Source organism: Nerophis lumbriciformis, linkage group LG08 (genome assembly GCF_033978685.3).
Source record: "Nerophis lumbriciformis linkage group LG08, RoL_Nlum_v2.1, whole genome shotgun sequence".
Taxonomy (NCBI): domain Eukaryota; kingdom Metazoa; phylum Chordata; class Actinopteri; order Syngnathiformes; family Syngnathidae; genus Nerophis; species Nerophis lumbriciformis.
In genome coordinates, this window is record NC_084555.2 from 17,169,278 (window position 1) to 17,192,235 (window position 22,958).

General features: G+C 38.7%; 1 protein-coding gene across 4 annotated transcripts in view; it reads left to right on the forward strand.

Annotated features, from left to right (window-relative positions):
• Positions 1–615: 615 nt before the first annotated feature.
• The window catches only part of LOC133611506 (leucine-rich repeat and fibronectin type-III domain-containing protein 5-like), a 313,487-nt gene continuing 291,144 nt past the window's right edge, over positions 616–22,958 (forward strand). For all 4 annotated transcript variants that reach the window (XM_072913651.1, XM_061968349.2, XM_072913648.1 and 1 more), the window contains exon 1: positions 616–1,405. The gene's annotated coding sequence lies outside the window, so the exon portion shown is untranslated. The remainder of the gene's footprint in view (positions 1,406–22,958) is intronic.

Sequence of the window (22,958 nt, forward strand, 5' to 3'; positions counted from 1 at the left end):
AATAATATATCTTTGATCATTTAGAAATCATCAGTCAGACTCGTACATGCAAAAAATAAAAAAAAATAATTTTTTGTTAATTGCTTTTGGGGGCCCCCTGGTGGCCGCGGGGCCCTAAGCAAGCGCTTAGTACGCTTATGCCTTGGGCTGGCCCTGGGTATCAGTATAAAATTGCAGATGTCAACTAAAAAGCAAAACAATAGATTTAGAAGCTGAAATTATAATACGTGTGTTTTGAGTCCGTTTATTTAGTAATCTTGTGTGATGACTGTATTGTGAAGACAGTATATATGATAGTATATATCTGTATCATGAATCAATTTAAGTGGACCCCGATTTAAACAAGTTGAAAAACTTATTCGGGTGTTACCATTTAGTGGTCAATTGTACGGAATATGTACTTCACTGTGCAACCTACTAATAAAAGTCTCAATCAATCAATCAATGCGTGATATTCTAATCCATTTAAATGTTACTGTGTTTTTCATTATCATAACCTTGCTGTTACACATTGTCCCCATGTAGACCGACGGACATGCACTCGTGTTTTATTTTGGTAGTTCCAGAACAGGAAGTGGAATCCCCCGAAATGCCTCACACTTGACAACTGATACCCGATGCGCTGTCTGGATTAACCGCGCAGGAGAAGCGATCACGCCGGATGGATCATTGGCTGGACCGCTGCTATTAAACCGTCTGTGGCCGGGGAGAAGAAAAAAACTTTTACTCGAACCTTCCCTGGAACCGAGCTTGTTTTATAATTATCTCCATTTGAAGACGCTCGGGGTCGAGTCGACTGCGAGAGACACGCGGATAGGAAGACTGGAAAGTGAATTAAAATGTTTCGTTGACAAGACTGGGAATTTCGGACCACACTATGTGTTTTATTTGTTTAATTAAGCTATTTTAGCCGGTCTGGGGAAAGCATTTATTGTTCAAGTATATGTTGGTTTTGTGAAGGAATTCTTGGTGTGACTCCTGCGCGACGACGGCGGCTGGTGGGGAAAGGAGGAAACAGTGGCGGGACGCAGCGGAAGTAGGGAAGAGCACATTTAAGTGTGACGGCTTCCTATCGCTTTCTCTTCGGCGGGGATTCTTCCCTAAGCGGGCGGATGGAGGGATGAGACGCGGCGATACAGACGGCAAGAGAGAATAGAGGGCGAGGAGGAGGATTGAGAACGCAGAACGGACGCACCCCTCTGGAAGAGTAAACCTTTACGGAATTAACGTCAATCCGAAGGGATATTGCGCATCTTTCCCACGCACACATGCATTAATGGCCAAGTTGGAACCTATTTGGAGTTACGAGCCTCAAACCGGACGCCAATGATGGGATTTGGAGAGATAATTGCACCCTGACACGGTGGTCGAAGAACGGCAACATCACAAGACACACAGCAAAGAGGTAAAGTTGTATTTTAATGTGTGTCATCTTCGACACGCGTGTTTGTTTAAGTGATGGAATGATGAGGGCTGCTTTTCACGGGACGAGGCGGGGGGTGCAGATGCATTCCGTGGGTGGAGTGTATAAAGGCCTACTGTAAAAAAAAAAAAAAAAGAGAGTACATTCCAAAGGTAAAGTTGTGCAGGTTAATTGCGCAAACTGGGTGCAATCCTCTGGCCCGAATGTGCAGTAGGTGCGTGGACATGTGAGACACTCCCACGGCGGTGGTACCTGAAGCACACATGCACCTTTAAGACTATCCTGCAGATCTTTGAGCCACTATTACGCATCTGTCTGTCTCCGACCAGAAAGAGGCATGCATGCGCACGCGTCTGCGCGCGCGCGTGTGTGCAGTGTGAGAACCTTTTTACATCACAGTGGAGTGAAAACATGAACGCGCTGTAACAGCACCGACAGCAAAATATGTGCATGAAAAATTCATGTATTTCAATGTTATGCGTGCGCGCGCAAGCGAGCTGGCACCATGCTGTGTGTGTGTGTGTGTGTGTGTGCGTGTTTGTGTTTGTGCGTGCAGGTCTACGTGGGTGCACGTCGCACCTCCTCTTGTCTTTAAAATATGACGTGGGTGTGCGTGTGTACACACACATTGCAGCCTTTACATAGACCCAGTAGTTGATTGCACAGTAAAAGGGAAGCATACTGTACCTCCACATTTTGCATTTTGAAAAAAAAAAAAAGAAAAAAAAAAAAAAGGATATTTCCCAGAAATAGGGGGAAAGGGAAACACCCATCTTGAGGAAGGCTCATATTTTGTTTTCATACCAGCAGCATGTCTGTTCCTCAATCAAAGCGGTACAATTGTCCCTCGGTTATCGCGACCAGTTGGTTCCAAGCGTCATTGTGGTAAACACATTTCCGCAAAGTAGTATCATATTAATTACAGTGTTGGCGCTAGGAATGTTCAAAATGTCAAGTCATAAAAGATGGGGTCCCACAGAACATTTTTGGGGTCCCACTTTTTTTGTAAGCGCTTTGAAAACGATTACTACATGTATGCATTATCCTGTTATATCTTGGAAAAAAGGTTGTCATAAACCAGTGGTTCTTAACCTGGGTTCGATCGAACCCTAGGGGTTCGGTGAGTCGGCCTCAGGGGTTTGGCGGACCCTCCACCACGGAGGTAAGGACACATCCGAGTTATCGTGTAAATAAAAACTTCTCCCTATCAGCGTATTATGGATACCCCCAAACAATGTTCCCTCTAATTTTCCATCTGATTTGCAGGTTGTTTGATTGATCGATTGAAACTTTTACTAGCAGATTGCAAAGGAAGAGAATACATTATATGAAACAGTACAGTTTACACAGTACAGTACATATTCAGTACAATTAACCACTAAATGGTAACACCCGAATACGTTTTTCAACTTGTTTAAGTCGGGGTCCATGTTAATCAATTCATGGTAATGTGTGTAAGGTGTGTAATTTGTTGTGAGTTCATGTACTGTGTTGGGTTTGTTCTTTGAACAAGGTGATTGATGTTCATGCACGGTTAATTTTGTGCACCAGTAAAAAAAACATATGACTTTTTCTTGAATTTGAAAAAAAATGTTTTTTTTTAATTTTTCACTAAAGAAGGGTTCGGTGAATGCGCATATGAAACTGGTGGGGTTCGGTACCTCCAACAAGGTTAAGAACCACTGTCATAAACGTTACTTAATTCATTAAAAAAAATAACACAAAAGAAAACAAATGCAGTTTTTGTGATCGATAAAACTTTCGGCGAGTCAAAATGTAAGAAACTGCATTACTTTGAAGTCGACCAATAATAAGTGATTTGACCCGGCAAATATACTGTATTTTCCGGACCATAGGGCACACCGGATTATAAGGCGCACTGCCGATGAATGGCTTATTTTTTATATTTTTTCATATATTAGGCGCACCGCATTAAAGGAGTCATATTATTATTATTATTTTCTACATTGAAAACACTTCCTTGTGATCTACTCTACATAACATGTAATGGTGGTTCTTTGGTCAAAATGTTGCATAGATTATGTTTTACAGATCATCTTCTAGACACTTTCTGACAGTCGCTTCCGGATGCGCTGTTTTGTGGGCGGTCTTACTTACGTGGCTCACCATCGGCAGCGTCTTCTCCCCGTCATTTTTGTTGTAGCGGTGTAGCGTGCAAGGACGGGCGTAGAAGAACTGTCAAAAGATGGAGCTAACTGTTTTAATGACATTCAGACTTTACTTAAATCAATAACGGAGCAGCATCTCCTCATCCGTAAACAACCACACCGGAAATGTGTCCCGTGAAAAACCGTCCGACCGGAACTCTAATAATGTAAACTCACCACAACGGTATGTTTTAGCGCTTTCATGGCGAGTTTACTGACAGATATAAGTAACAACTTTACACTACTTTACCCTATTTTTCGGACTATAAGTTGCAGTTTTTTTCATAGTTTGCGATTTTATGTTTTTTTCCTTTTTTATTATGCATTTTCGGCAGGTGCGACTTATACTCCGGTGCGATTTATACTCCGAAAAATACGGTATATTAGAAATGGCACTAAAACATTTACTACTAAAACATTTTGATAGATTTTTGAGGGCCGTGTGTAATGTTCTATATTTTCAATGGAACATTTAAAATATTGGTGTTGTTTACTTGAGACTTATCTCTTATGTTTACCTGCCATCTATTGGTCACATTTATAATTACACCCTGTACCATATCAAATAGTGAAGCGTTCCGAAAGAGTTGGTACTGCAGGGGATTCTGGGTATTTGTTCTGTTGTGTATATGTTGTGTTGCGGTGCAAATGTTCTCCCGAAATGGGTTTGTCATTGTTGTTTCGTGTGGTTTGACAATATGGCAAATGTTTATGACAGTGTTGGCGTTGTTTATACGGTCACCCTGAGTGTGACATCTATGGCTGTTGGGTAAGAATGCTTTTCATTCCTTTGTACATGGGATGTTCAGTATCAATATGATCATCAAAATTGGCTATGATTATACAGATTGACACTTTGCCTTGACATCTTCAACTCAAGACCGTTTTCACCCCTTCCAACGCTTCAAAAGCATTGAATGGTAAGCTCAACCTTATAGTCCGGAAAATAAGGTATACAAAACGCTGGTGAAAAGCGACAATCGGTGAAAAAAAACAAAAAACAAAAAACGTGTCCTTGTTTAAACATCTCTGCTATATTTTTAGATTATATCGTTTTGCTATATTTTCAATTGTTGCTGCTTTTGGTACAAAGTACTTTGCTGAGAATTTTTCAAGACTTTTAGTGACTTTTTATTTATTAAAAAGGACTAGCAACACATCTAACATCTCTTTCTGGTGTTATTATGAATACACTTGTGTTTAGAGACTCTACTTCTGTCCCTCGATGTCCCAGGCGAAAAGCGAGCTGCAGCAAGCATGACGTCAAACTTGCTTGGCGCAGCTACTCCAGTTGGAGGCTGTTAATATTTGCACATTCTATAGATTGCTGTCCGCGGGTATAACTGGGATGTATTAAAGTACATCCACATCGCAGACATGCTTACAACGCTTCAGAGAACCGTGTGCGTCTTGTGTACGTCATCATAACAACCGGTTTCGGCAGAGCTGTTTTTGATGATCCAAGTCTTTTTTCAGCGGCCGAATACCCGGTGCATCAATCGTCAATAGTGAAAATAATAAGGTATATATATATATCCATTCATACTGTAACGACCTGCTGGTGGTAATGTTTTATGTCCATGTGGTTTTGGTTTGGTGTTTATTTTTCCCATGTTTGCAAGCACACCATCCATGCAGATTGCCGGACAATGAAGAAGTTTTGTGTGTCCAGACATGAATGTGTTTGCAGGGGAGGTAAAAACCTGTTGGAATTTGGCTAGTTGTCATCATAAGATTGGCAATGAAAGTTAAAAATAGCGTCTGACTTTTGACTTCTTCTGGAAGCTCCAATACATTATATTACTCTAATTTGTTTTCAGGTTGAAAAAACAACTTATTTTCAAGATGTGGCAGCAATTTTACCTTTGTGGTACGCCACTATCAGTTACATTAGGGGAAACCCTGAATATAGTAGGCTTGAGTATGTTCTACTGTAGATTACGGGACAGTAGCCCGAGAGGATCCTCCAAGGGTCATTCTTATGGTGGTTGCCCGGCCACTAAAACATGGACACTACGTGGAAATACCTACTCAAAACAAAAAGAGTTCATCTTTCGTGGCGTCAATACCGCAGAGGTAGACTCTGTATATTATCGATACAAGAGTAATTCAATATTTTTATTATCTCAATACTGTTGTTGTTTTTGTCGATGTTTACAAACTCAGGGAATAATTCCTTGGACACGGGAGGACTTTTTAGGACAAAACCAAAAGATTTTAATAAGTAAGAGAGAGTAATTTTTAATTTTGTTTAATTGTTTTGTATTGACATTGTTTTGCTCCGACAATTGTATGTAATTAAAAGAGAATAAGGAACTGGTTTGAACATTGTTACATGGTCATTAGCACTCACTATGCTAAAAAAATATTGATTCACAAAAAAATATCGATTCACAATTAAAATGTTTATTCCGACTCGATTCATAATTTGAGAATTGATTTAAAAATCATATATATATATATATATTTTTAAATGTTATAGAATAAAAGCATTAAACAACTATTATTATTATTATTATTATTATTATTATTATTATTATTTTTATTATTATTATTATTATTATTATTATTTTTATTTTTATTTTATTTTATTATTATTTTTTATTTTTTATTATTATTATTAATTATCATTATTACGATTATTATTACTGTTTTATTAATTTGTGTGTTTCTCCTTCTATTATCTCCATGTATTGTATTTGTATGTCTTCCCAATTGCTTTGTGAATTTATATGCTAAGTATCATAAAGCTGGGATTGGGTTTGATTTGCTCTATTTTATTTTATTAGATTGATTAACACTGATTTGTACGTAGACAGCCAAGAGGAGCTTATCTTTAAACCTGTTGAAAAAAAAGGCTTTATAATTTGCACGCAAAATAATATATTACGGGAATCGTATTGAATGGAAAATCTAATCTGAATCAAATCATCACCCTAATAATGTGAACTGAATCGAATCGTGACGTACCCCAAAATTCCCACGTCTACCACTCACCACAAATAAATAGAACAAATATACAGTTCATACATGTGATTGGTATCGGCGATGATCAATATCAGAATCGGCAGCATAAAACCTTTATCGGAACATCCCGTGTTCACCCTTAACCCAGAAACTGAAGTCCCATTTGGTGAGTATCTTTATCAATCGCCACAGTATAATAATAAAAAATAAAAGTAATGCTGCACTGTAATGCACAAAATGTATAAATAACACTTAATGTAACACTGAATTCAGGCCAAATATGTAGAATATGCTTTAAAAGAATCTGCAATAGAGTGAAGCCATGGTATTTAATGGTAATGTGGCGAGGGACAACTATAACTTAAAGTGTCCATCAAGTTTCACAGTCAAATTACATACAAGTCAAGGGTATACCATGGTGCCTTGACAGACAATTATTTGTTCCGTGATAACAAATAAAATAGTTGTATCTTAAATCAATCATCATTCAAATGAATTTAAAAATGCCATAATTTTTTTTCTTGGCCCCCCAAAAATAAAGAATGTAATAATAATATACAAAGGGCTTATGTAATGTACTTCATTTGTTAGTGCACAGCACTGTTATGTGAAGGCTGGAAGTGTACTGCTCCTCGTCAGGGCGCTTGACGGCTGCTATGTTTTTCATTGAAGACGAGGCTTTGTTAAAATAAAACAAGTGTCCATGTCAGCGATCATTTCCTCAGATACTCCGTTACACCTAATAGTTTTAGTGTGTGAATATTAGCTAGCATTAGAAGCTTAGGAGCTGACAAGTTATCCATATCGTTATCATTGACAATGTTTTAAGATGCTACAATCTCCTCCACAACACAACCAGACGAGATGTGTTGGCTAGCATTAGCTTCGTAGTTTGTTCACAGATTTAGTCGCTGTTTTCAGTTGTCGTTTCAACATTGTTTAGTTAGAGAGGAGGCAGTTGAGTGTTTCAGGGACGAATGAGCGGTCCCTGGAAAAATGGTTTCCTCAAACAAACATTCTTTCTCCTAACAATGACAGCATTTCAGTCATATTTCTACATTTTCGTGAAATGCCACATTTATTAGTAGATTCCGTTTTTTATTTGCCAATTCTGTTAATGGGGAAATCATAGGGCCCTGTATACTGGTACCCCAAAGAAGGAGCATAACCCAGGTTTAAGACCTAACACAAAGCATACGTTTGAGCACCTTCATTAAATTCATTCTGCCTAAAGGGAGTTGTTATTTCTGGCTTTTTATTATCATGGAACTCAGGAACAGCTTCTCCCCAAGCGCTGTCTCCCGTTTAAACTCCCTCTCCTACAGATAGATCCCTTTCGTTATATTTGCACTGATTTTACCCATTTGCATGTTTGGAACATAACGTACTGTATATTATTTTTGTGTACTAATAACTAAGTAGTGTTTTTCACTTTGCATATCATTCATAGCTTGCATATTTCTATATATTACTCTATCCATTACATTTAGTTTGTATATTTATACATACTCCTAATATTTATTCTGTACATACACATATACATAACTACATAAATTAATGCACTTCTGGATTTGATGCTAAACCATATTTGATCAAACTGTATTTTTTATACCTGTGTATTGACAATATGTTGAATCCTAATCATAATTTCACAAACAATCTTGGAAAATAAAAGCATTAAATAACTCACAATATGTCTCTGTGCACCCAGATAAAAAGGTATACTGATCCAATAAATAATTGTCTAGTTTACCTTCAGAGATTTTCTTATACAACATTTTATTCAAGTTTGCTGTGAAAAATCAATGGTAATAAAAAAATCCAGGTGTCATTGCCAAATGATTTCCCCAGATTTTAAATGTCAAGGGTTTTTGTGACAATGTAAACATGAGAGTCGTAAATGATGTGCAACAAACATGTGAATTTCTAATAGCACAAAAACACTCAAAAAGCAATAACAAAAATACTGGGAACAAAGTACAAAATAATTTAAAAAAACAAAGCTTCTGAAAAATCTTGCAAAAATGTCAAAACTAAGGATGTGCCGTTCAAACTGCCACTGAACAGTATTAGCCAATTTTCTTGAAACATTTTATGATCGCCATGGCTGATAAATACCTTTTAATGCAGATCGAAAACGCTGATCCAATCTGACACGTTTTTTGTTTTTAGTCTCCCGGCTGACAAGTGGCTAGCAGCTATTTAGGCGTCTCCAGTTAATAATAATCACTTCCATTACAACACATAAACTGCTTTTCTTAGTATCACTATCAAGTATTATTATCTCATATAGCTCCAGAACCCCCCGCGACCACGAAAGGGATAAGCGGTAGAAAATGGATGGATGGATATAGGCTATACATGTTACACACCGAGAGCAAACCATGAGCAGGCATGATAAGCTAACTGCTAAACTAGCTTGAAACAGAATACATAAGTGCTAGGTCAACTTTAAGAAGTGTAGACGTGTTGCACAACATGTAAGAAGGCGGATTGATCCATACATTTGTTGTGTAGATACCAAGGGTATTATCAATATCTGATTAGGGCTGGGCGATATATCGATATGCGCGATATATCGCGGGTTTGTCTCTGTGCGATATAGAAAATGACTATATCGTGATATCGAGTATACGTTCTCACACAGTTGCTTTTAGCTGCAGGCATTACACTTCAGGCTCTACTCGCTCTTTCCTGTCTCTCCTTCTCACAGACAGCAAGCGCACCTTCTTACATACGTCACGTCATACGTCACATACGTATACGCCCTCCCCGAGCAGAGAGGTAGCAGCATGGCTAACATTAGCTGTGATGCTAGCGGTAATACCAGCGAAAGAAGGTGCGAATCTGATAACAAATGAAGGAATAATTAATTCCCAAGAAAAACAGCAGGGGGTCCATCGTCTGGCGGTGGTTTGGCTTCAAGTGGGAAGATGTCGAACAGACAACCGTATATTGTCAAGTGTGGGGCAAAAGCGTTGCTGTAAAAAGTAGTAGTAGCCTACTGCTAATATGTAGCATCATTTGAAAAGTCCCCTGCTAGTGAATGAAGAGTGCTCACTCCAATCCAATACACTTTATTTATATAGCACATTTAAACAACAAAAATGTTTCCAAAGTGCTGCACAACAATATTAAAAACAATATTTACGTACTCCGCACGTCAACATCTCCATCAAAATGCCGAGGCAAACATTTCCAGATCAACACCGTATGAAAAAAATAGAATAGAATCATCATACTGCTGTGATTATATGCATCTAGTGTTCATTCAAGGCTAAGGCAAAATATCGAGATATATATCGTGTATCGCGATATGGCCTTAAAATATCGTGATATTTAAAAAAGGCCATATCGCCCAGCCCTATATCTGATCAATACTAGATTGATTAGATCGATATTTTTTTTCAAAATCTTTTTTTGTTGTTTTTGCTAATGTTTAGGAACTCAGAAAATAATTCACTGGATACAGGACGACTGAGGGCAAAACCTATATGATTAGTATTTTTTACTTTTGTTTAGTTATTGTGTACTATTGACATTGTTTCGCTCAATAAATTGTATGTAATAAAAGAGAATAATGAACTAGTTGGAATATTGTGTTGATATTGTTAAACTGTCAATAATACGCACAATAAATACGTTGAAAAAAAAATTGATCTGTATCGGTATCATAAAACCATAATTAGAACATCAATAGCTGAAAACTATGTTTTAAGGCTAGAAAGCAAACGACAGGAAGACTCAGGCAAAAAAAGTAAGAGGAAAAAAACCCCAAAACCAACTTGAAAACAATAATGACAAAAGACAAAGCAATAAAACCTGGCTATTACCACACAACCAGAGAACTCAGGTATACAAGGAGGAATCACAAGGAATTATTTGGCATATATTTGTAGTGTATGCCTGACTCATTCCACCATCCATATATATTTTCATCATTCATTTGAGCATTGAGCACTTTCGGCAGTTTTCTTTTTTTAATTACATATTACTTGATGAATATGTGTCATTTTAATTGTTGCCTCAATTGTTTGCTGCACTGTAATTTTACTCTTTTGTGCAGATAGAAAGGCTTGCAATGGTTGATCAGTATGATAACTATATGCACGTGTACCGCTCATGTTGCCGCTAATGGCCTGTGGATATGGATGCATTATGCAAATAGGTCTCCAGCACTTAAAAGAGTGCGAGTGAGCATGTGAGAGAGATAAACTGGTGATTTTCAGTCTATTTTAATTGTGTTTAAGTGTCACATTTACATGTAAAGGTAGCGGCTTTCCATTACATTGCCTTCAGGATAAATGGACACAGATTAATAAAACTGGGAGTATGTTAAGGCTGCATAGCTGCTTTTGGGTTTAGCTTTGGGCCATGTCTACACTAAGTCGTTTAACCCCTTAAACAAATAATTATTTAGCTTAAGCCCCGTTTCAGCCACACTAAACCAGCGTTTAAGGTCCCCCTCCTCGGACAAATTTTTACACGGGTAAGTACGCCATGTATTTCTCGAATCTCCGGCAATTAGCTTTATATGGACTCATTGATCGTTTACAAACTGTGTTCGGAGAGGAAGTGACGGCGGAAAGACCGCGCCCACACAGGAAGTGACGTCAAAAAGCGCCACGGCCAGCTTCATAATAAAGCGATTTCGTAACTTGGAGCTAACCACTGGAAATATGAAGGCGAGTCATCCAGACATGCCCGTGTTTCTCCTTCCGTCTGTACAGACGCTTGTGGAAATCCCACATGAATACCTTGAGAGAAAGCGATTGCAGCTATTTCGGATACAACACATCTCAGACAGCAAGATAACTTTCGATTGTCCAGGTCAGCTGTGAGTCTACTTAGCGAAAAACGTTGTCCTTTTGTCGAAGGAGAGACAATGAGAATGCGGGCTCCCGTGGATGTGATAAAAAAGCTAGCGTGTGCTTTGTATTACCTGGCCGTCGAGGGAAGTCTAACTACGGAAAACGGTGAATGCTTTTGGATTGGCAAAGCAGACTGTATCAGTTATTGTCCGCCATGTATGTCGCGGAATAAACGTCTAGGTCCAGAGTATATAAAGTCACCAAAAACGAATGAACAATGAAGGTGAAGGCAAAAGAGTGAAGAGTGTCCTGACCAGATTTCTAGATCCCTAGTTTGATTGATGTAAAATGTTCTTAATCACATTGTTTACGTGTCCAATAAATAATTTATTAATTTATGATGGCTCAGGTGTGATTCACTACAATAGGGCCCCACAGCACACTGGATTCCAGTTAATTGAAATACCACAACACTGGATATTGTTCAGATAAGTTACATTTAAGAACTTGCACACAAAGCAACACTGGATGTGACTATGACGTGCACATTTTCCGCGCGTGCGTACTAGGTCGCGTTGCGCCGGCGGACAGACGGGGGGAGGGGGTCTTAAATGGTGGCATTGTTGTGTGTGGACAAGGATAAGGTTAGGTGGGATTTACCCTGGATAACCTTATCCGGCTTAGTGTAAACGGGGCCTTACTCCTACATGAATGTCTCCAATAACAGATTTTTGAGTTTTAACTTCATGATACACACACAAAAATGGCATAAATGTGATTGGGAATTAACTCATTTACTCTCTCACTTGCCTACATTTTACCCCCATAGAAAGACAGGGAGGACAAAACATGTTGACTGTTATCAGCTTATAGTAAAGGGAAGTAGAGGCTGTTAGGCCTGTTCTTTATAGGGGCAGGGGGATTTTTATTATAGTGTCTTTCTTCCTGCCCTCTGTTTATCTCGGCTTTCAGCAGCAGCTCCTCTACACTCTCTAACTATCTGACGGCGGGCTGCAGGATCCTAGGAAGTGAACGGTGGAGCTCTAATTCAATTTATCCCACTTTTCACACAGAACTCCAGAGAGTAGACTAGAGGGAGAGAGAGAAAGAGCAAGAAAGATGGCGACCAAATGTGCTATTACATTCATTATTGTAAGGAGACTGACAAGTGAACTGAAGTTTATTGATTATGTAGGAAATGTATACTAGTAAGTAGAGGTGGGGAAAATAATAGATTTTTAGATGCATCGCAATTCGGACATGGACAATTATAAAACTGATTAGTAAATGTCAATAATCGATAATTGATTTATTTATTTGCCTCACAATACGGAGGTCCTGAGTAGTCTTGGGTTCAATCCCGGGCTCGGGATCTTTCTGTGTGGAGTTTGCATGTTCTCCCCGTGACTGCGTGGGTTCCCTCCGGGTACTCCGGCTTCCTCCCACTTCCAAAGACATGCACCTGGGGATAAGTTGATTGGCAACACGAAACTGGCCCTAGTGTGTGGATGTGAGTGTGAATGTTGTCTGTCTATCTGTGTTGGCCCTGCGATGAGATGGCGACTTGTCCAGGGTGTACGCCGCCTTCCGCCCGATTGTAGCTGAGATGGGCTCCAGCACCCCCCGTGACCCCAAAGGGAATAAGCGGTAGAAAATGGATGGATGGATAAATGAAGTAATGCAGACAGTTGTAAAATTTAGCTGACTGCAGCGAGCCACCTCACCGAGAGATCTGACCAGCTTCTTTATTTTAGGGCACTTATGTTTCAGTTTTGCACTCATTTCCATTAGTTTAATAAATGTGGGGATTAATTAATTAACTGTTTCTTATTACAAATGCACTGTTTTTTAAAGTTGCACGTGATAAACGCTTATTTAGTGGAAGAAAAATAATCGTAAAACTGCATCAATATATTTAAATTAAAGATGCCTCAATAATCAATTTTTATTTGAATCGTAGCTCCTGAGTCGTAATTGAATCGTGAGGTGCCTAAAGATTCCCACCTGTACTAGTAAGAAAGAAGGAAGAAGGAAAACATCACGTTTATGCCTTCTCCATTTATGGTATAGGAGATCAATTACATCTCTATCGCTATCTTACTCTCAGTAAGGGGTCGGCAACCCAAACTGTTGAAAGAGCCATATTGAACCAAAAATACAAAAAAGAAATCCGCCTGGAGCCGCAAAAAAATTAAAAGTTTTATGTAATTGTTATAATGAAGACAACACATGATCTAAATGTCTATATCAGTTATAATAGCCTACTGTTAACATTACTATGGGTCGCAGGCTGACGCAAATCTTCATTGTGAAATTTAATATCCTACACATTTTTACAACATTAGAAAACATTAGTAAAACGCAGGCTTCTCAAAAGGTTAGATAACTCCTGGAAATTACTGACTTAGAGTGGCCAAAAGGTATAGATGTGTGTGTCCAAGTTAAAAGAAACTGCAGGCTGTCTTCTTCTAATGGACTTATTACAATCTTTGCAAGCTGGGTAACGTTTGCTGTGGTCTATAATGGGACACAAACAACTATCAGAAATGCAACCAATATTACATACAGATAATGTGTCATGAGACATGCAAATATAAATTAAATACACAGTAAAGGAAATTAAATAAACTCAAATATACCTACAAACAAGGCATAGCAATGCAATATGAACATGCGGCTAGCATAAAAAGCATTTTAGCATTGATTACCTTGCAGTCTTGTAGTGACCAAATATGCCTGATTAGCACTCCAACAAGTCAATGACATCAACAAAGCTCACCTTTGTGCATTCACGCACAGCATAAAAACTTTGGTGGACAAAATGAGACAAAGAAGGAGTGGCATAAAACATGTCTTTTTGTGGCAGTTGTACATGTAAACAAACTACGTTTTTTTTTTTTTTTTACCTTTGGGTAGATCATGATTAATTCTTCCTTTAAACGGAAAGATATAACCATCCCATATTTCAGCATCCCACTGAGAGCAGACATTGTACAGTGAGTGAGTGTTTTATTATGTTCATAGTTTGTATATCTTGTTCAGCACTTGACAATACTACTACAAGATGCTTAGTGTTTCACTAAAGCTGGATCTGTTTAGCACAAAGCCTCTAAACATTATATTCGGTCCCAAAAAGACATTTCTGGATTATCATGTCTTCTTTGTCCCAAAGAAGACTTTGTCTCTCATGAAGTCTGCATGATTAGTATTGTTATTGTTGAATGGAATAGTGAAAGTTGTGTTGCGTCTGTGAAATGAATATGCCACTGTATGCTTAAAATGACCCACGTATGTAAATATTACATATTAATATAAACTTGCCTATACTTACATCATGTGTATATACAACGTTGATGGAGGCTATTTAGAGGGCTTTGTATACTTCCATCAGCTCCATTGTTAGTTAACTTTTAAAAACGTTTATTTACAAGTTAGAATGCATAAAAAGATACGTGTGCTTGTCTTACATAAGGATTGTGAATGATAGGCAACATTTAAAAAAAAGTGTATTTCCCCTTTAGCATGGCCATGCTGCCAACAATACACTTTCAAACTGGGAATTTCGTGAACTAAACAATAGTAAAATATTATTGTACCAATTGGTTGTCTTTTACTTTAGTTGGCACTTAAAATGGTTTGGAAGTTTCATTACCATATCAGTCTTTATTTAATTCATACACGATCAGTCCATCACTGCTACCTTGAAGAAAATACCACAATATTGTAATTAATACTCCTGGTGAGAAACTGAAGTCAGGTGTGTTAAGTGGGATGACTTGATTACAGACAGGGGTGCAGCTTGTGAAATTTGAAAATATTCCCTATAAATGTCATGTGTACTGTTATTGTTAAGTTGTTTAAGACTCCAATTACTTGGACCGGAAGCTTATAAGTGTTGTTTTGGAACAGATGACGGACTGCAAAACGGAGTAGATTAAATGTTGCATTTAATTAAGCGGCCTGGATTCAGGAATACGAGATCAGTGGTGGCCTCTGCCAAAAGTAGTTACAGTTAGCCTAGCTTGTTAGCGCATACCATCTGTTCACACAGGTTAAGCACACAAAACAAGTGTGAGCTACCGTGCATTTCTGGTTCATCTCTACGGAAGCTGCTAGGCTGTTCTCAAACGGCACTATGACAATATGTTTGCATGCCTTGTGTTAGTGTCAAGTCTGATTTGTTAAGTATTTGTTTATTGCATCATAAGAGTTACAAGCATCATTTATTTTAAATCCCAAGCTGTTCATGTTTAAGGTAAATAGGAAATTAAACCTAAGGATAGACTTCAAAGCTGTATGCTCCTTTTCTGGAGTTGTAACAATATGAATGATATATTTATGTTAACTGATAAGTAACTGGTAAGCAATCACTGATATTTCAAAAATAAAACTAATATATAAGTCAAATAAAATAATAAATATGTAGATATATGAGGGACGGATCACACTACTTTGAAGGTGAGTTAAAAGCCATAGAATAACATTTTTTTTGAGACGCCATTTAGAAGTCATTAAAAAGGGGGACAGTCTAATCTCCAGAGGGAGATCGGAGCCAATGCAGAGAAAAATGGTCGTGGGTACAACAGGGAGACTTAAAGCACACTTTGGTCGGGAGTACGATAAGGCGCTGACATCATAGCATTACATTTTTTTAAAGCAAATAAAATGTTTTAATGGATTCTGAAATGAAGCAAAAGCCAACGGAGTGCAGCTTGAATTGAGGGTAATATTTGTATGTTTTCTTGTGCCTGGCAAAAGACAAGCAGCAGCATTTTAGAATAACTGGAACAGTTCAACTGAAGCCTGGTTTAATTCAACATTAAGTGCATTGAACTAGTCTAGATGTGTTGAAATAAAAGCATGAATTCTCCCTCGAAATTGTTAAAATATCTTAAATAACAACCTGAGATCTATGAAAACTGGATAGGACAACAAAATGTGTCTGTTCTCATTTGAAATCAGTCAAATTCATAGTAAAACCAAAATTAGTGACTGTGGGTCTGTAAGACATCTGACGGTTTTGTGTCATTTCTTTAATTGTCGTTGTGGCTTGTGCAGCCCTTTGAGACATTTGTGATTAAGGGCTATATAAATAAACTTTGATTGATTGATTGATGATTAGGTTTTTACTTGTTTGTGCTTTGTATAGCTTGTTTTAAATGCAACTAGTACACATACTGAATGAGGGAAAACAATGCTCCTCAGCCACACGTCTGAAGTCTTAATGACACGGCATAAAAACTGTACTTAATATGCATCCCTGATGATTTAATACCATTAGTTGTAATCACTTCAGACTTTGCCTTCATTTTCTATCAAAGTAAATAGTTTATTAAGCATTAAGTTAAAGTTAAGTTAAAGTACCAATGATTATCACACACACACTAGGTGTGGTGAAATTTGTCCTCTGCATTTGACCCATCCCCTTGTTCACCCCCTGGGAGGTGAGGGGAGCAGTGGGCAGCAGCGGTGCCGCGCCCGGGAATCATCTTTGGTGATTTAACCCCCAATTCTAACCCTTGATGCTGAGTGCCAAGCAGGGAGGTAATGGGTCCCATTTTTATAGTCTTTGGTATTACTCGGCCGGGGTTTGAACTCACAACCTACCGATCTCAGGACGGACACTCTAACCACTAGGCCACTGAGTAGGTCAGGTCAATGAATTAAGCATTTATTATTATACTCTCTCATGCCATTTGTCAAAAGAACCTAAGCAAGTACAGTAACTATGTAAGGCTAATGTACTGTAGGGGTGGAACGATTTGTCGACAAATATCGACAATAAAATTTGTCAAGAGATCTTCTGCTTTGTCACAAACTAATTTGTCGACAATAGTCGTGACATCATGGCTTGTGTTTTTTACAGAGGGACGCAAATTTGCAAAGCAGATCTTGTTTTTATGACACACATCTGTGATACAGAAGCATTTAGAGTGAGGAAATGTCAGACATCTGGAGGGGGCGGTCTCAACTTGGTAAGATAGTTAGCTTGTACCTTGCTAACTAGCTAACACATGTGTGACAAAGTTGTGTGTAAAATAACTTTAATTTTAGCCAAAGCCCGCCAGATGAACTTAGTCTAAATTAATTCAAGTACTATTTATTTGTCTGGAACTTCATTGCAGTACAATGAGGAAAGGCACATAACATTAATCTTACACACACACACACACACACACACACACACACACACACGCACACACACACACACACACACACACACACACACACACACACACACACACCATAATCATCGGCGGTCACTGGAACGAGTATGACGATCCTCCTGGTAGGGGTGTATCCCTTTATGGAGGATGCCTGTATGTGACTTTGTTTTACGTGGGGAGACTGGTGCACAGACAGTCACCACACGATCCTTGACGGAATCGGGTCAGGGTCCAGCGGCATGGAGTCCAAGACGACTGGGGACCCCTTTCTGCTGCAGCCTTCTTCCGCCATCGCAGCCGTTGTGGTAGTTCTTACATCTACCGTCTTCCACCTGCTCCGCCGTTGAGGTCTTCACCGTATCCCTGACTAGGGGGCAGTCAGGTACTAGGCCTTTGCCAAGGGCCACCTGGAGTAACAGTAGTAAAGGGGTTAACCTCCTAGTGCCTCAAGACCCCGTAGAGGAGCCTCCACTGCCGGACGCACTTTAACGTCACACACACACACACACACACACACACACACACACACACACACACACACACACACACACACACACACATTTGTTACCTTCTTGAGACCTCCGAAAAATGCCTACCTCTTTAGGACCACCCTTACTAGATATATAAAGATTTGTATTTACAACTTTAATAATATATACATACTATGCAAATATAAAAAAAGGTAAGCTTTTAGTGTATTAGAATTTTTTTTAGAATTTTTTGTTTGTAATTGGTTTTCAACCTTCATTATTTACTTCAAGTTATTACAGTATGTCTCTATATACATATTTATTTTACAAAGGTCCACTTAGGAGCTTTAAGGAGACGATCACCATTAAAGCATGACTTTGCACGTTTGGACAGGACAGCAGGGCAGCCATGTGACGGCGGGTGGGGGGAGGCTTGGCGTTCGGGTTTTTTTCCAAGACAGGATTGCCCAGGAATCTGAGGCGAGCGCCAAACGTTGGGGAAACCCTCCACACAAACGCCTCCAAAGGGGGTTTACAACGCATGGTCCTAAATACAGTAGCGTTCACTGCTACGCTCGTTATCAATGGGTCCCCGTCCAAATGATCAAATATCGGCCCCGTATTTTTTTTTATAAATTTTGGCCAAAAGGAGCGCATTTCAATTTTTTGACACACATTTGTTATTACATACTGTATGTTGGCCAGAGGGGGGAGCACTTCATATTTTTACTCACACTTGTTATTTAATATGTTGATCAGAGGGGGGCACTTTTAAAACCAACACACAGTCAATTTGAAAACTTTTTGGTACCACCCTAATTTTGGTAAATTTCACCACCAGAGGTGCAAATGAGACATTCTCTATTAGGTGCAATGGTTTTCCGTATTGCGTCCATGATGTTGGTCCCAACTTGTTCACCGGTCCTCATATGGAAGGTACTTTTCCTTATTGATGTCTCAAGAAGGGTAGAAATACAAGAACACGCACACACACACACACACACACACACACACACACACACACACACACACACACACACACACACACACACACTAGGCTCCAATGCGCTGATATCATAAAAGATTAAACATACAATCTATTACAGAGCTAAATGTTACAAATTAACCAATCTTACAATTATATACATGAAGTCTATGAGATTGCTAAAAATGCCAGGAGTTAATCAATAATAATATACCAGTGTGCAGCTGTTTAAACAAATCACAAAATGCTTTTGAGGAAGTTAAATAGTTTTGGTCTTTTGATGTTTGTTTTTGTTGCTGCTAGTTAGTTTGCACAGGCCTAATAATAACTCAAGCTAGATCTAAAAGATGATGGTGAAATAGAGCTACTAAATTTGCTTTATAATCCGATTATCGATTTATCTTTAATATTGTTGGGGGCGTCTTTGCTCGGTTGGTAGAGTGGCCGTGCCAGCAACTTGAGGGTTCCAGGTTTGATCCCCACTTCCGCCATCCTAGTCACTGCTGTTGTGTCCTTGGGCAAGATACTTCACCCACCTGCTCCCAGTGCCACCCACACTGGTTTGAATGTAACTCAGATAATGGGTTTCACTTTGTAAAGCGCTTTGAGTCACTTGAGAAAAGCATTAAATATAATTAACTTAACTTCGATGAGTAGTCGATTATCAAAATAGTGTTAGTTACAGCCCTAATGTGCGTGTCACTGTAGTTCCACACAAGGCCGTAACGAGGATTTGACAAATACAGAGGTCAAAAATTGGTAGTTCAAGAGATGCTTTGAAAGGCTGAAATCATGGGTATCCCAGCATCATATAAATAAAACAAGCTTTCATTGAGGTAGAACTATCATGTGTTATATTATCTAACATCTTTGATAACCAGCATGATTTTGTAACAGTTCACTTTTTTATTAATATGCTGAAGTTTAGCATACTTAACAATTTTAACTTCAATAAAACACAAGTTTAAAAACCAAACCAAAATTTCTACCACGACCGGGATTTGAACCAGAGACCTTCTGCTTTGCAAAGCAAGTATTAATTATGACCGCTACAGGTGAAGGCAGGAAAGTTGTCTTTATATTCTAATCAGTGACAGAGCATGACGTGGCCAGGAATACATTTGGGGTAAAATTTTATATGAAGCGCCTTGTCATTCAATAATTTACACTTTAATGTGGTTCTTCACGCAAAACGAGTCCCCCCGTTGTCCGCGAAGCACTACGCACAACGAGGTGTTCTGCATTTAAGGCGGGCCGGTACCTGACTGACACAACAACATTATTAGAATGACAGCGCTTCACATCAATCATCATCAATCATCATTAATGCTAAACTAACAATAGTGACGTTGGTATACTTTAATGTCAATGTTATGATGACAGCACATTTCGGATCGGATCATGTTTAAAGTAAATATGGACTTCATTGTGTTACGTTGTTGGAGTAGTAGCGGGCTGTGCATGACCAAAGATTGTATATTGAGAGAGGATGATCTACTACATGATGTTGTACAGTGCATATGATGTGCTACACAAAGTAAATTTGCAGTCAGTCATATCATCTTCCGTTTGTCACTTAAAAAAACATTTCCAAGGACATGACCTTGGTGTCCTCAGTGGTAGTTACGGCCATGGTTGCACATTGCCTACCGTTCAGTTCAAGACACAATAACCTGTGTGGCCTGTAAAAAGTGTGATAAACACTTGGCTAATATAAACTTTTGGAGTTTTGAGGTATTCAAATTATATACTGTGTTTCCGCGAAAATTACACTAAAGGCCTTTTGTTACGTTCTAGTGTATGTCTGAACCTTGGGATGCAGAGACAGGTGATGGCATGCAGGTGATATAATTTCTTAGCAGAAAGCAAAGATTAGTGTAGCTATGGAATGCTCACAAAACAAAATCTAGTGCAGCTGGGGAGTGCAAAGAATATTAACACCTGGAGCACCAAAGTCAAGCAATGAGCCTGTACTGAGGACAGGGCTGGCTTAAAGGGGAACTGCACTTTTTTATTTTTTTATTTTGCCTATCTTTTAAAAATTACAATGTATGTTGTATATTTTTTGCATTCTAAATGTTAAATGTGATCAAAAGTCTGCTTACAATGGAGCTTATTACAACCGATCTTTTCGGCCTATAAAGCCTTTATAAAACTTCCAAACACTTCCATTAGGGTTTTATATGCATGATGTAAGTATATATGTAATGTAGGAATGGGCACATTTATAATAACGTTTAATATTTACGTGTTTTGATCATTTTAAGCATATACTGCACATGAATGTAAAAAACGCATCACAACATTTGCTTTTTTTCTCTTCATCCCCGATTATTACTCACTGTAGACTTAATGAGAGGCATCAAACATAATAAAACATCACTTACTGTGCAATGTCTGCTGTCATTAAGATGCAAACTGCTAGGATGTTCATATATTCCCATTTAGATGAATGACTCATAATCCTCAAAAAGAAACGGGGTGGGGGAACCAAGCGTCTTTTCGTGTCATTCTTGCCGAGTCCTAAATGGCTGTCAAAGTGTACCAACATGTAAGAATACGTCCTCAGACTACTGCTGTCCAGGTGAGATGCATGATTTATGATCTACAATAAACTCCCAGGATCAAGTCGCTAGTCGATCATGTCACAAGCTTGTGATCATGGCACCGCTATAGTTTGCCTGTGTTAGCACTTATATTAACAATATCACTAATACTTAGTTAATATTCAAACATATTCACGAAATGTAAATGGAGTATTGTTATTGATTTTTGAATGGTTATTTATTGGGTTGTATAGGTGAAATAGAGGATCTCGCATTGGCTTCGCTGTAAGTGGGCTATTATTTTTGTTAGTTAGTTGTCGTCATGTCTTTCATAATGATGGGGAATGAAAGGAAAAATTCCCCCAAAAGTGCAGTTCCCCTTTAAGAAGCATCCTGGTTGGCAACCAGGAACAGGTGTGTCTTCATTGCCATTGAAAGACAGGTGAGGAAGCCAGTGCTAGACTGTCTATGAATGTTCTCATTCATACATGTCATCGTCATCTCAGCAACTGGACTGTTTAGATTTAGATTTAGATTTAGATTTATTGGTCCCCTTGGGGAAATTCATTGTCACTGCCGTACATTTAAACAATAGACATTACACATCACAAAAAAAATAACAAAAAGACATCATACATGACCAACACACATTTACAGGCTTGTCAGACAGGTCGGCCGGGCCTGTTTTGTTTGTCTTAGAAGATGTTTCGCCGCTCGTCCAAGTTGGCTTCACCAGTTCGTGCTCATAGACTTAGATTGGTCAGATCTATAGTCCAGCGGCTGGTGCCAAAACCCAAAATATTTATACTCCAAAACCAGGAGGGTGTGCGTGGGCAAGGATGGTTTTGCCCTATTGTAGTGAGAAAAACAACTGTTTTAATGCAAACGGGCAATCCTAACTGTCAAGGCCAACAGTGCAATACTGTGTAATAGTTGGAAAAAAAGAGTCAACCAGGAATTTGAAACCAAAATAAAAGCGCTGCACAGGAAATAAAACACAATACTGGAACATAAGAAAATAAAGCTCAAACCTGTCATGACAGTCATGACACCCTTTGGGGAACAGGTGCCAGTCCAGTACAAAAGTGTAAAGTCGTAGTTAGGTCTGGACCCCAGATGCAGAGGCGAAACAGCAGGTGAAAGAAAAATATATTTATTTGACTATATCTACAACAAAACAATCAGCTAGAAGGCTGGAGACAACTGGGCAAATATAAAGTAGCCAAAAGCGACAAAAGTGACCACATAAAACAGTGGAGTGCTGGCAAGTTTCACAGGAAGGAGTGACGAAGTGAAAGAACCAGCAACGAGTTGCCCATTCTCCTCAGCTTAAATAGCAACAAGACAACATGAATCAGGTGTGCCCAATCGTCTCGCCTCCAGCTGCAACCAAGTCTCTAATCAACAGAAGAGAAAGACAA